Here is a 15,204-nt window from a genome sequence, read left to right on the forward strand (position 1 = left end):
TGCGTGCATGTTAATGCAATTTGTATTCATAACGCATGACAATCATTTGAAATTTATCCAATTTAAATATATTTTAAGGCAGAATGGAGGTTTTTTTATTGCGATATTTCGTTTTTATGTGCAGGAATAAATGGAAAATTATGATCCCATGAATCTTATCAATTATGAAAATGAAAAAGTACCTCATTTGGAATGTTTTTTTTAGTGCGTGGAAATCAAAAATCAATTTTCTCGTTTTCCTGGTGGTTTCATTTAATGAGAAAATCTTGCTGTGTTACACATGTTCCAAAAATTGTTTGTTAGTGTCATAGTATGTATGCTCTTCACTTCTAGGCCATCTATGCAGTCTCTTTTTCGGTCCAGTTTTAGTTCATTATCATCACACACAAAGTGATAAGCCTACAAAATCGAGGCAGCCAAGAGACGAACATAAACCATTAAAGGGAGCGGGAGGTAACGAGATCGAAGGGCTGATGCTAAACCTCCTGTGCCTATTTTAATCTATTGGGCAATCTTCTGCTCCCCCGTGGCTGGTTACACAGGAATAAAGCTATCGCCAAATAGTAGTATGGATGGAAGACCCAGAATAAAACCGCTGGACATACAGATATTCCAGCTACACATGAAGTAGGCTAAGATCTGATTTAATTGTCGAGTGGATACCGGAGATTAGTGCTTCAAAACAAGCACGAGGGATCCCTAACGTATGTTGAAGTCGATATAAATGTTAACAGGATGATGACAATAACCCATAAGAAGAAAGGTGTGATGCACGTCATACAGGAGTCGAATTTCGCTTCTCATAAAACAAAGAAAAAAAGCAAGAACTGTTAGTTTTGCCTTTCTGTGACCACCGAAAGATGTGCCTTTTGCTTGAGGCATATTTCCCTCTTAGCTTGCAGGTCGAGTTTCGGTCCGTCAAGGAATTAACTCTCTGCGCGACGAAGCCATTCCAGACCTCGATCTAGTTCGCAATCTTGCAATGGGCCACCAACAGATACGTGTTAGTATCATCACGTTTGTGGCACCAAGACGACGAAATGTGTGATGCGTGCAAGCTTGCGAGAAAGGCGTCCGTCAAATCTCAACAACTAGGTTCCGAATTCGTTTATCACCGAGCTGCCTCAACATTTCCAAAACTTTAAGTCGACGAGCGAGCGATGTCGTCCATCTTTAAGGATTTTGCCTCTACGAAACATGTCTTCCGTAAGACAAAAAGCCCTCAAAGATACGATGGTCTTTTTCCAATCATCAGCTGCTCAGAGAAAACTTTCCTCGTCAACATTCACGGCAGGCAGACAAATATCTCTATAGACCGTTTGGAGCCTGCCTACATACTTAGGGAGAAGACAAATGATCAACGATGAGCCATTCCCTCCGGTGACGCACGACCTCAATAACGGTAGAAACCAGCCTTGAAGGACATCCAACAGCCGACGACACATGCGAGAATATCTGCGAGATGTGTGCATTTTGTCGATTGCTATTGAGTGATTTATATTCTTTTCACCCTAAATTTTTATAGTGACTTTATCACTGACAGGGGAGTACTGTGGCGCAGTCCTTTCATTGTCATCGGGCAATCCTCGACACGTCCTTCGAGTGAAATGGCCCACATTTCCGTGATTCTTCTTGAAGGAACAGCGAACGAGGACGGCCCCGCAGAACTGAAAATCTCTGGTTGGACTACCTAATCAAAGATCAAACAAAACTGCGGTAGGAACAACACTGCGTGTCATTCCTACTTTGACCACGGAGCATTACAATAAGTTGATCAAGCCCTGCTGACCTTGAAAATACGACTTTTTTGCAAGTTCTCCACGAGCTCACCGTATATACCTCTATAAGGCATAGATTGATATTTGGACAACCCCACCGATACTCCAACAAGCGGAAACTAGTAACCATCAATACTCTGACGAGTAAAAAATTAAAATAGCACCAAAAATGGTTGAGGATATTACAAGCCTGCGCCTACCGATTGAGACACTAGTGTCTAAAGATCTACCTCCACTCATCGCGGCGAAAAATTAGGTCGGACTGCCTGCCTAATTCTGCCATAGATAGCCTCAAACCTGGTTGAGAGAGGAGGAAAGAATATGTAATGAAATCTACTATCCTAGACTGGCTCGAGAAATACGTGTCGCAGAACAGTTGAGGAGGAATGTAAACTTCTTGGGAAACTCAGGAGGGGGCCGAACCACATATCAGCGAATCGTTGGCGCGTTTTGACTACGTAGAACACGATTAAACACTCACATATCTAACATCTATTGCATCATTGAGCATCATTTTCTAAAATGACAGGATCCCACCAAAAGAGGGGTTTAATAATAATAATAATAATAATAATCGTTGGCGCAACAATCCATATTGGATCAAGGCCTTGAAGTGTGTTAGAGCACTTCATTCAAGACCGTAACGGTACACCACAGTACACTGTGGGAGGCAATGTGGTCAGCATTGCGCTCGCCCGAGATTATTACCCTGATTTGACTCAGGTACTCATTCACAGCTGAGTCGACTGGTGTCCGACATCCAATCACGATAACAAATTCCTCTGCCTCCAGCGAGATTTGAACCGCGACCTTCCGCTACGACAGCCCAGCGCTCTAACCACTTGAGCCATCCGGACCTGACCCTCCCGTCCTGTCTTGTTTTTTGAGAAATGTCCATCGATTTTTGAAGGTTTTCTCCAATAAGGCAAGAAAATGACGTGGGTGATTTCGTCTTTATGCCAGACGTTTTCTTGGTGTTCACCCACCTGAAAGGACGAAATATTATATTTGATAAGACTTCTAATCTAATAGAGATGGTGGGAACCTTCATTTGGGCTTGATTATTAGGGCTTTTCTTTGATGATATGGTATCCACATGTACAGAAATTGAGAAAGAGGTAGAGGTCATCAGTGTACCGCACTACGAACCCCGAAAGAGAGAAAGCAAGAAGAAAGTTCACCAGGGTAACGGAGGGAATGTTGAGATTACACCTGTGGAGATCGTATGATAAAAGCAGTTTGAAATAAAACAATTTCCCGGGGAGAGTTCGATACGGAGCCCTTGCTACCAACTCATAAACAGCTTAAATTTTCAGGATCATCTTCGACTCGCGAATTGAAATTATTCGTCCATAATACAATTGACCCGTTTAAAAACTTCAACTAGCCCTCGATTAAACCAAACCTCAACACTGAACCTTTACATTGTTTGCATTTCCTTAAACTTTCTCGACCATTCATTAAAAAATTTATTCACCTTCCACTCTCCTAGCAATTCGCCACCATCACTTTAACGACTTCCAGGACATCTTTCACCTACACAGAAAAACCAAAATCATTAACATTAAAATTTCAGAGAAAAAGCTGACACGGTGTATCCCTCTTAAGAATTATGTTGTCGTAATGTTCCCTTATAATGACGAAATGAAGAGCAGTGAAAGGAGCGAAATGACACCCACAAAAACCATGAACCAAGTCAGCTTCCAAGGCCACACATCCGGACAATGACTAACAAAACTAATCTTTTGCTACGTTGTATAATTACTGGGGGTGAATTCGATGTCACGACACTTATTAAATTATACCCTCAAACGGTTCAAATTACATTTTTTTCTCTTTCATTATTTCGAGAACCGAATACACTCAAAACGGCCTCAAATTGAAATTCAGCTGTTCCCACTGCTTCAGAGCTGCCGTGGAAAAATTTTATTCTTGTCCTTAATTACGGGAAAATTGAGGAATTGCTTGAATAGCAGGCGAGTAGGCACACTCTTAATTTAATTAAAAGTTCGACGAGCTCCCCGCTGACCAAGCGAAAATGTACGAAACAAAATGTGACCGACGTAGTAGGAAAAGAAAATGCTCGACGCCTCTGCTCGAGAAGCCCTTAAGGTGGCTAATTGGATTTTCCGGCTTGCTAATTGTAACTTGTAGTACTTCAGGCAACAGGTTGCCGCTAGAGACCGAACCAAACCAGCCTCGGGCCACCTCCACCACATGCTATACAATCGGTGCGTCGTAAGCAGAAAATCGTCAAATTGGCACAGTCGCTCTGTAAATGTTAAAAAATTGTTGTGATTGCAGATAAATAGAGACAAAGTCGTCAAGTATGACTGGAAAATATCAAAAAATACTCGTGGAAAACCGGGCCGACATGCTAGAAAGTATTTCGTAATGGATGCAATGACCTAGAGTCGGTTACGAACTATGTAAAATGCTGAGAGCCATGGACAAATTCTTAATTTAGAGATGGAATGATTCTTTGATAAGAGAGTGACCTTTACCCAGTTTCCTGGAGACTAGTTTGATTGACTGGGTTTGTATTGCGTTTGAAGGTTATGACTGAGATTCTGGGAAAATTATAAAAGCTAATTTGCTTCTTAATTGGCACCAATTTCCATAGAACTGCGAAGCCTTTTTGTCTCTGAAGTTTATTCAAAAATTGTAAATTTTCCTAAAATACTTTTTTTGTCTCCAGTTCTCCGTGGAGCGTTAATTCTTAACAGACAACGTGTGCAGGAAGTTCAAAAAGCTTGGTGTGCTAAAAATCCTGTTCCCGAACACAACTGAGCCGCAACTCAGATAACGACACTCCTCACAAGTGATTACGGCAAAAGCCCTTCGACCCCTTGCAGAATGATTTCGACACCAACATGTCCGAATGTTTTCACTACAGAAATCAGATCCCTGAACCAGATTAAGGGCATGCATTCCAGGAGAATTGTTTTGAAATTTCTGACATCATCTAATTGCTGCCCGAACGAACATCTTTGTGCATTGAGCCCTGCCACATATTTCTCAAGGGAAGTTCGGAAAACCTAAGCAAATTTTGTCCTGAAAGAGAATGTCCTTAAAAATTTTTCCGAAAAGCTTCTACTTCTTCTCCACTGCTCTGCACCAAGTGATTCTAGGGTTCTGAGACATTAGGTCCGTTCCATTTCAATGGGTGGCCTGACTGTCACTTCCGTCTCCTAATCAGCATGTCCGTTTGAAGGCGAAGTTCCTCATTTGTAACTTTTTCAGACCAATGTCACCCGTTCACATACATAGCAAATATCAATTGATGACAGTCTAGAGGCTCCCAATAACAGTGCTGGTCATTTTCCATCTATTACTCCAATATAACAGCACGGGTTCGAAACTACCTCTACTTGTTGATGGTGCTGAGATAGGTGCATTTCTAGATTTTAAACAAAGTAATGAAGGCGGATATAACGCTTTTAATGCATCAACCAAAAAGTTTGATGCTGCCCTGACATATCACAACCCAATAAATTTCTCCAGAATGCCTGTCCTGGGAAAAACATTCCAGATACACTCTCCAGCTGCTGTCGAAAGATCTCTCGAAATCAATGACCAACAGCAAAGACACAAATTCTTCGACACGTACTCTGCAGAGACTGTAGAAGCTGCACGGAGAGTTCTACATAAAGACCGCTAAGGTCAAAAGCTCTACTCCGCTTAATTTCGTTTCTGTTTGGAGAAGCAATTCGTGTCCGTATATTCCGGTGGCTTCTATATCCTTTTTCGCTGCCGTGTCTAAAATCTGGAAATGAAGTTATCTCAATAGCAAGATCAAAATGAGACTGTTCTAGGCTAATGATAGCAACACACAAATGTGTTACTAATATGGGAGTAGTATATGAGCTCCAAGCCTTCGTGAGCCCTTGTCTGCGACGCATCATCGGAGCACGCTGGCCTAATACTACTTCAAACCAATAACTTTGGCGCACAAGCCTTGTAATCCGAACATGATGTGATCTAAAGGCACAAGTGGCAGTAGATAGGTCAAACAAGAGGCGCGACAATTCCATTGCTGGCATACCTTGCAGTGGAACCCACTCTCCAACTCGAGTGGATCGCCCCGAGACAACTTGGCACAGAAAAAGAGAGGAAGGAATCTCCGGAACTACTGGTGGGAACTGAAGTGCATTTCAATGAACCGCGAACTATGACGCGTATTAATGGTTGATGAGATATACTCGCCAAGGGTCAAATGACAACCATATATAAATAATAAACATAAAGCAGGATCGGGAACAAAGCGACACGAAAATATCTACGGTACAAACGGTATTTGAATTCAGGATGCAAAATTGAGAAGTTGACGCTCAACCAACTTCGACATCGTACCCCCAATAAAATACCAAAGTTCGTACAGCAATAATTAACAGGCGAAAATCCTGATTCTTCCAAGAATATCCTCAGCTCTCAGTATTAAATCTTTTTACAAGTAGAGAGCTGAAATCCATCAAATTCGCAAGATCAAAAAGAAAAGAAAATTAACCAGCGCGCTGTGGTTAACTTCGGTCCTAACAATAAGTTCCAAAAGTGCCTGCGAACAAGGGCTAAAAAGACTGAATTGTAGAGGATAACAAAATGGAATATGACGAACTCGATCCTTTAAATAAGCCTTGAAGTTACTTGTAAATGAGAATGCTGTGTGCCAAAAACCTAACCAAATGCGTTGTGACACACCCTAGTACCTTTCTTACCATTAAAAGGACGTAGCCACGGAAAATAACTCAAGATGTGCTGACAATTTGGATTCTTCTTCATTTCATTCTGGTTCGCTGCCTGTTGTTCACTGGAGCAAGCATTCCTAAGGGGCACCAATTTTAAAGATATCAACAATTATTTTCGCTCTTATCTGGAATCTAAACGATGTGAAGAGAGCAGTGTTGATGGGAATTGAGAAGAAATAAGCCCCGTGCCTTCTGGTGGAAGTGTAGATTTGAATGGTGCAGCCGATTAATTATTTCCCCTCTCTCATTCGAGGGTCTGCTCCGGAGTCGTTTCCCTTCAGTCATACAATACTCTTCAGACAACCGCTCAAGTAAGTGCCTATTCAGAAGAGCAGAGTAAAATCGGTAGCAAAAATATTCTGCCGATTTTATCTTGTTGATTGTCAGTATTGGCGCTGAGATTTTTCACTGAATGCGCAAAATGCATACCAAAGAGGGTTGACAATAAAAGAGCACCCAAAACAAAAAATGGAAGGGAAAATGCTTCAGGGAAATCTTCATCGTCCGGATGCTCCACGACCGCCAAAATTATGGTATTGGTCAATAAAGATGTAAAGAGTGCTTTCCAACCTAATCTTTTTCTATCTTGCAATTTTTGAAATTTATTTTAAACAACCTTTTCAAAGAAAATGCTGATAAAAATCCCCGAAATGGTGAATCTCGTAACAGGCGGGCTGTTTTTATTCCTCCAATAATTTAGCGTCTTTTCATTCAAAATTGAACTAAATTACTTCCATGATTTGTGGCTGTTTTATGATGTATGTACTCCCCAAATCCCCCGCACTCCACTTAAAAATCCCACACTTCTAGACATCTAAATCCGCAATAACAAATCATCGCAATATCTTTGCATAGACCCAAATATTTATCCGGACAATACTATCTAACGCGAACCTAGTCTCACCCTAAATCCAATTTACATAATTTACAATTCAAATCCACTCCGAATCGGCAGCAGCACTATAATCTTCAACACTCGAATACAGACATATTAGCCTCCAAGCGAGATTCATATCAATTCTTCTAAATGTGCATTAGCCATCCGTACATCAGCATAAAATTAGAATGAAATTCATGTAAAGAAATTCATCTAATATCCATTCACTTAGCGCAAACATCACAGATAGACAAGCCGACAGACGCACCAACAAATTGTTGGGTCAAGACATCAAATATTGATTTTGATGAAAAACTAAAAATAAATTTCAGAATTATGATCGAAATAATGGAGGTAGGTTTGTAGCTGACTAGGGAGATGACTATGTATAGAAGGAAAAGATATCGAATTATGGATAGAAATGCGCATAAAGGATGATGAGTGAATGTGTGTCAGGGAGGAAACAATTTAGGCAAGAGTTTGGTCCGATTTGGGGTATTTCCAAGCGATTAAACTTTCTTGTTTCGGACAAACAGAATGTGAAGTCGTTGGAAATGAAGCATGTTCCGGGGGGCGACAACTTCTAAAAAAATACAGACAAACTTAGAATTAATCTTGTAAATACTTGGCTTTAGCGCTCCACTAATTTGTTCGGAAGGCATCAACTGAAGAGACAGTAAATAATTCCTTGCAAATTAGAGAGAGAGAGACACTTTGTCTAGCAAACTGAAGGACGGGCTCGCAGATTGAAAATTGCCTCAGGGGAATATTTTGCAAGTCTACCAGAAAAAATGGTGTGCGAAAACCTCACCTCACTGACTTCACGCCGAAGACCTTTCGCTAATGAAAACGTACGCTCCTTGACAGCGGTATCCAGGGTACCCAGAATGCTCGCTTTCTCCAACGCGGGCGAGAATTTTAAAAATATAAGCTCAATATTCTGGTCTGGAAAGCCAAGTGGTAGCAGACGCGAATCTAATGGCTAGCGCAAGGCGTACTCTCCAGTGCAGGATAAGGAGCATTACAAATATACAGTGCAATGCTTCAATCGTGGAATTCCAATAGTTTGGAGAGGGATGTTTTCTATGATCAATTACATGCAGTGTTAGGGAAGTTTCCTGCAAACTGGGCCAAACGGGCTCGGACAGACAGGGCAAAGTTACTGGAAGACAACGATTTTTTTTATATCCGAACCCACTCAAATTACACCACCCAGTAACCCTGGTGATGAAATAACGTGGGGGGCGATAACAATGATGACCCGTGTTTTGGCAAATTGTTCGGAATAGGTTGCACATAAGCTGACAGCTGTGGCATTCTGTTACCTTTAATGAATAACTTTCAGGTTAATGTTACAGCTGCCTCCATCCCAATAATAATTTTGGCAGGGCTGGAAGTCCGTTAAAAGCTATGCTACCATTAAGCTGGCAGTGCAGGCTCAGTTGAAATGGACTCCTGACTAGCGGCTCATCCCGGCTCTGAACACAAACTCCCATAAGAATTTGCATCAACCCACACGTGGTTTCGCTACTCGCATGGACAATTACGGGAATCATTTAAGTCGACTGCACTTTCTAGCGCAGATAGCCGCTTGCAGCTGGAACCTAAATTACAACACCGACAACAAACACGACCACACAACCGGTAATAACCAAAATTTTTAGACGGAGCAACAGCACATCACGCTCATCGCTTCTGACAGCTAAAATAGGAATTTCCACTATAAATCGTTTCGCAAGAAGTAACGACCGTCACCTCCCCAAAGTGGTGTGCTCATATATCCAGAATTGCTGCTGCTGCTACGTGAGAGATACGTTTAACTTGCGAGTGCGGGCCCCACGGTCGAGGATATGGCTTCGTTTGGGTTCATTATGCGGAATAGGCTTGCCACCTTTGAGAACGAGATTAGAAACACTGAAATGAGAGTTCTAGTCGGAGGAAACGTTAACGTCAGAGGCCTCGATTGGAGCATGCCTCAACCAGATTCTCGAGGTACACAGGTTTTAGAGTTGGCTGCCACGACAGAACATATTATTCTAAATATCGGTAGCACTCTCGGCACTCCGGCGCCCCCTGGTTATAAGGACACTATCCCTGTCGCAACTTTTGTTATGGAGTTCTTAGCATCAGAAATCCAACGGTGGAAAGTGCTGGTAGATTTCACGGCCAGTGATCATCAGTACATTGCCTTCGAAGGGACAAACGGCTCCTCCCAATGTTCTGGCGTTCAACAAATACCTACCGTGTAGGAAATCGGGTAAATCGACGCTGGAAAATTTGTCGAAATTCTCTCAAGAGGGGTAAATCAGCGACAAGGCCCAGATGCAGATAAGAGAACTGCAACTGAATCACTAGTCCATTCAACAGTAATCATCGCAGCTAGTGATGCCCCGACTCCCAAAAGAAAACTACATCCCAGGAAATTACCTGTGTACTTATGCATGGCTTAAATTGCTAGCCTATGAAGAAACTGTTTCAGACTTCGGCGAATGGCATAGCGCGCAATAGGCTAAGACGAGATGACCCTTAGGACGCGGAATATAAGAGAGGGAAAAAAGTACCCCACTACAAAATCAACAGGCAGAAACAACGCGGCTGGCAGGAGCTAATCCACAATATTAACAGGCGATCATGGATCCCCGGAAATATGCTGATTACAATTCAGTCCGTCCTTATTTATGCTTCCGAAATATGGGCTGACTCCTCCGATAAGGGGGACGGGCATATCGTCTTTGTAATTGCGCTAGGTGATTCTAGGAGGATCTCTGCGAGTTGTGTCCGCCTATCGTACCCCGTCTCAGAGTCAGTAGTAATGGTAATAGGAACAACTAATCTGATCGCTCTCCATGCAGCTGAGCAGGCTTATATACCTCAGAGACGGCGAGAGAAATAAAGAAGTTGTCGCTTGTGAAGAGAGAGCCCGTGTTTCAATCGAAAGTACCGTGAGGTTGACTATTGCCTAACCCAGTTGCTCAGTGGATCTGGGTATTGTTAGTCTTACCTGCACACAATCGAGAAATCACGATCGCCCGACGATAATTATTGCAAGGATGTAGTGGATGATGCAAGCCACACTTTTTTCTCCTACAGAAAGTGGGAGCGTCATCACTATCACCTTTCCCCGGAAATCATGATTGAGGCCATACTGCAGAGCGAGGACACGCAAAGGCGAAAAAAGGGGGAAATGGATAGGAGAGATGTCAGGGTAGCTAAGACTCCCAAAGCTGAGGAATTTTACTCTTATACGAAGTAGGCCTGACCTGAGGTAATGTGGCGGTTCCCGGTTAGAGCTCTAAACGGAGAGTGTTTTAGGCGCTAATCTGTCTGAAACAGGAGTCCGACATTTTGTGCGTAAATGAACCACTTGATACAATTTTTGTACTAAAAAAAATGGGGCAACTTCTGTGATTGTGATGGGTAATATGAATACCAAGGTGACCTCTGACAGCCCTTTCCTTGGACATGTGATGGAAAAATACGGTCTTGGCGACTGTAACGATAATGGTGGGAAGTTTGCGGATATCTACAACTCCTACCGGTCAGGTCAGTTGGGTTTTAACATACGAGCAATCAGTTTGACGACTTTGCGATCAATAGTAGAATTAGGAATTGTCTTCGGGATGTGGGTAACAAAAGAAGCGCTGACATCGGCCTCAAAAAGGAACCACCTGATGATAGCTTACTTTGGCTTGTGTGTTGCGTCCGCCATTTCTAGCACGGTTGGAGAGCTGGGACCCCCAAGTTCAACATCAGCGACTTATAGCGATAGTGGGAGAGCTATCTTGTCGATCGCACGCTAAGACACTGAGTGAGCTCAATCGACCACTGCTAGTGTTGGCGGGCATGACACGCTCCAGCTCTGATACCGAGCGTCATGGATTGTTTCGTGGAAAGGTAGAAACGGTGTCTCTAGGACGAAAGGTTTTTTTACCTTTCAGTTTCAGCAACATAGCAATACCCAATCAATTTCAAGGAATTCGTGGGTAAAGTTCTGAATGCAAGACTGGAAATCGAGAACACATTCCAGAGGATTACGGGATTGGATAGTGAACCTTATTTTTATAAAGCGGTAGATATGGTGCCACCCATACTCATAACAAGTAAAACGTTGCAAGAATCTCGAGTAGTATTGATGTAACGCCAAATTTCCCTCACTTATTGATGGCCATTTGCTTACTTCTGTACTAAACTGTCCTTTGATCTTTTTTACCTATTCTCCTACTTGGAGAATTATTGGAGCAAAGCCCTCATTCCATCAAGATATTTATGCCTTTCGAATGATCGTCATTTCTACAAAGTACATAAAGAGCAGTTGTCATTCATTTTAAATCTCTCTTAACCACTTATCAACCTCAAAACGTAATCCTGTGCCAATTATTTGTGTTTATCACTCCACAGTTAAAATCTGGTGACGACTCACAGACCATTCCATGAACACAGGCCACCTTTCAATGTTTACAAAATAAAAGTTATATTATATTTCGCCCTGTTCGCGAGAAAAAACACGGAATCTGACAAATTCCATTCCAGGTACACCGGGTAACACGGCATAAATTATACCTGCATCGTTCTGAGCCCTGCCAGCCCCCACTCTACAGAGTGCTCTCCACCTCGGGGGTGAAATTCTCATAGTAGCATGTTCATCACAGGAACATGTGCTGCGGAAGGGAGGGCCCGGTGCAAGTGCCTCTAGTGGGTACCTATCTCGTACTCATGACTATCATACACATACTTGGTAACGACGACGAGAGCACGATTATATATGTTAATTTCACGTTGTTAAGCATAATTCAAAGTAATTCTATATCGCGCAGAGTACACACTGTAAATATTTATTGTACGTGAACTCTGGGATGATAAAAGAAATGCGAGATGCTCCTCGAGCCGACGCAGCCTGTCTGCTTCGCTCCCAGGCTGGATCGGAATGTGAGACAGTGGCTTGCTGCTTGAATTGAATTAAATTATAAGCCAAAAGGGCACCCACCAAGTTTCAATTTAATAGGATGTGGTCGCTCGGGAGTGTGTGTGTTCTTATGGAGGAACTCAAACAATGACTTCAAACATTCTACATGGCGTGCAACAATAGGAATGTCTTGAGAAGTTTGGTAAGATTTCAGATGATTACGAGACGGTTCACAGCGTGTTCTAGCCGCCAGAGATCTTACTGATGAAACTATACTCGCGAATCTCGGTCAGCACCCATTGTTTGTTCAAGTGCGTCCGCAGGCAGTGGAAACGATTGAATGCGAAGCGATTCTTACCCTCAATATCACAAAGTTCGATGAGAAATTGATACTTTTTTACACAAATTGTTCCACACTCGACTCAGATAAACACCACAAACTGTAAAGTTGAAATTTTCCATGATTTTGCGTATCTTTTTTTCCGCTTCTTATGTTTCTCTCTCCAAGATGTTTCATATAGTATCTCTATCTTGTTGTGTCTACTAAAACGCAGCCGGTCTCACATTCTCTATGGGTTTTTTGTCCCTTCGAAAGATATCAAGAAAGTGCCTGTGTACGTGGTATTTCATGGAGCTCATTTCACTAAATCTTATCATTTGTATCTTCTCGCGTATACCCCGTCCACAACACATTATTTCTCCATTATGAACTAAACAGAAATTCCATGTCATTCTTTTAATTTATTAGAAGAGCTGTTGCTGGAGAGATTCTGAGGCCCAGAAGGCGATACTTCTTACTTTGAGGGATTTACTGGGGCAGGAGGCAGGAAAGTGTTTGGAAGTTGCAAGTTATCGTTTAAGTTCTTGGCAGCAGGGTCATTTTAAAAAGGCTGACTGGAGATTAACTAATTATAATTTGTTTGCTTGTTTTTGTAGGAGTGTTTATAATAGAGCTAAAGTTTCTTTATTGTAACAAAAGCAGAGACAATTCTGCTCTTCTGTGGAGACCTTCTTTGGTTTCAAGTGCTTTCCACTTCTCGGTAATTTGACATATCTACGTTATTATCTGATTAAAAGTTTGACTTTGTTAAGTTGGTTATTAGGAAAGAGACTCGATTCTGCCATATAGAAAAAGATCGTTTGGTTCGGGCATAATAAATTTGGAAATTATGGATAAAGATGGAAGCTCGAAAAAACAAGCTTTGAGGTTTTTTTTTTCTGATGACGAGATTAACCAATAAAACACTCTTTTATTCTCATAAATCTTAAGAATGCTCAATCTACACGAGTATGTACACAGTTGTGCATCCATCTCGATTTCTGATTATAATTCAGTCTGAAGATCTCCTTTTATATAACCATTATGTGTCAGCGACCTTAATTATCTAAGGGATTTCAGAGGAGTTCTGGTTTTATTATTTCTCTCTGAGAGCATATCTTCCAGGAAAATTCTTGGGGGATGTGTTCTGGCGATGGCCTCATCTTCAAAGACCTTCATTGGCGGATCCAACATTTGGAACATCGGTAGGAGTTGACGTCTTTCTTGAAGCAGATGCTTGGAGTCTTGTCGTGGAATCTGGTCTTCGCAGTGGTCAACCTAGCGAACCCTACGCACAGGCAACTCGATTTGGCTGCGTGGTATTGGGCCCAGCTCAGGCAATGTCACCAACACGCGCCTGTTCCGTCAGTTACTGTGCATTTTGGTGAGGAGGAGCTACGCTTAGATGAGATTGTTTAAGGAGCTTCTTGATGTTGGCCATCAGGAGGAGGAACATCACTGCCCCCGCATCTTTACGGACACCCATTTTGGTACTAAGAATGGAAGCTACGTCGTGCATATCCTGCACTGCCTGGCGTTTGGCTTGTGGCCCCGAACTATGAGAGAAGTGTGTAGCCTTCATGAGGGAATATGAGAACTTAGGGCATATGCTGCGCGTTGATTCACTTTCAGATCAGGCTCCTGTCAACTATTTTCAATGCCTCGGCACCAAAGTCCATCGATTGCATCTTCTCAGCAGGTCATTTTCCAATGCGTCAGTGGAAATCGAACAAGCTCGCCGTGGTGGAGGCACTTACAGACGTGCCCGCTTCGTTTACCGAGATTGACCAATCTTTGACATCGAGCTTCTGATGAGCCCCTGTTCCGAGTGGTGATCTCTATTTCGATATCACCTCCCACTTAGCGCCAAATGCCGAGCGAGATGGCTATGCTTTTTGATCCTGTTGGCTTTGTGGCCCCGTAATTGTGTGGGCAAGAATATCATTCAATCTATTTGGGCATCTATTTTGGATTGGGATATGCTTCTCCCCGATACTACGGTGCAGACTTGATTAATCTTTCACAATGGCTTGGTTAACCTCAACCGCTTCACGTCCAGGTCAAGCGTGGCTTCCCCATACATATTGACACTTCACGGTCTCTCAGATGCCAGCATTCAGGTCTGGGCAGCGGTCGTCTACGCGCATATTCAAGATAAGGAAGATCGTGCTGATGTCACCTTCATTGCGGCGCGTAAAGCAAATAATTTCTCCTCAAGGCGATGCTACGATTCCTAGGTTAGAGCTCAAGGCAGCTCTTCATCTGGCAGTCATGGTAGGTATACGACCAGCGTTATTATTAGCGGACTTTCCCTGCACATATTGGACGAACTCTCAAGTCATGTTGGTTTCGAAAAGCCCAATCGAACTTAAATCATATGTGAAAAATCGAGTAAGAAAAATCTAGGCCCTCACTTCGGCCGAAAACTCTTCTAATTGTGCAAGCGGAGGCCTCTCAGCTGCAAAGCTTCTCGATCATATTTTTTCGTAGCAAGGCCCGATATGTCTTCGCGTGGCAAGTTCCGAATATAACTATGGCACCGCCTTCTTCAGCGGACTTGTATCAGGCTGAACTGGAGGAAA

The 15,204-nt window shown here is 42.6% G+C and overlaps 1 protein-coding gene across 4 annotated transcripts in view; it reads right to left on the minus strand.

Moving 5' to 3' along the window:
* LOC119658613 (RNA-binding protein Musashi homolog 2) overlaps window positions 1-15,204 on the minus strand; it is a 147,478-nt gene that overhangs the window by 120,880 nt on the left and 11,394 nt on the right. Inside the window, exon 1 of one of the 4 annotated variants that reach the window (XM_038066102.1) lies at window positions 12,662-12,725. The exons of the other annotated variants lie outside the window; for them this stretch is intronic. The gene's annotated coding sequence lies outside the window, so the exon portion shown is untranslated. Of the gene's footprint in view, window positions 1-12,661; window positions 12,726-15,204 lie in introns of those variants that run through there. 4 annotated transcript variants of the gene reach the window in all.

Source organism: Hermetia illucens, chromosome 6 (assembly GCF_905115235.1).
Source record: "Hermetia illucens chromosome 6, iHerIll2.2.curated.20191125, whole genome shotgun sequence".
Classification (NCBI taxonomy): Eukaryota; Metazoa; Arthropoda; class Insecta; order Diptera; family Stratiomyidae; genus Hermetia; species Hermetia illucens.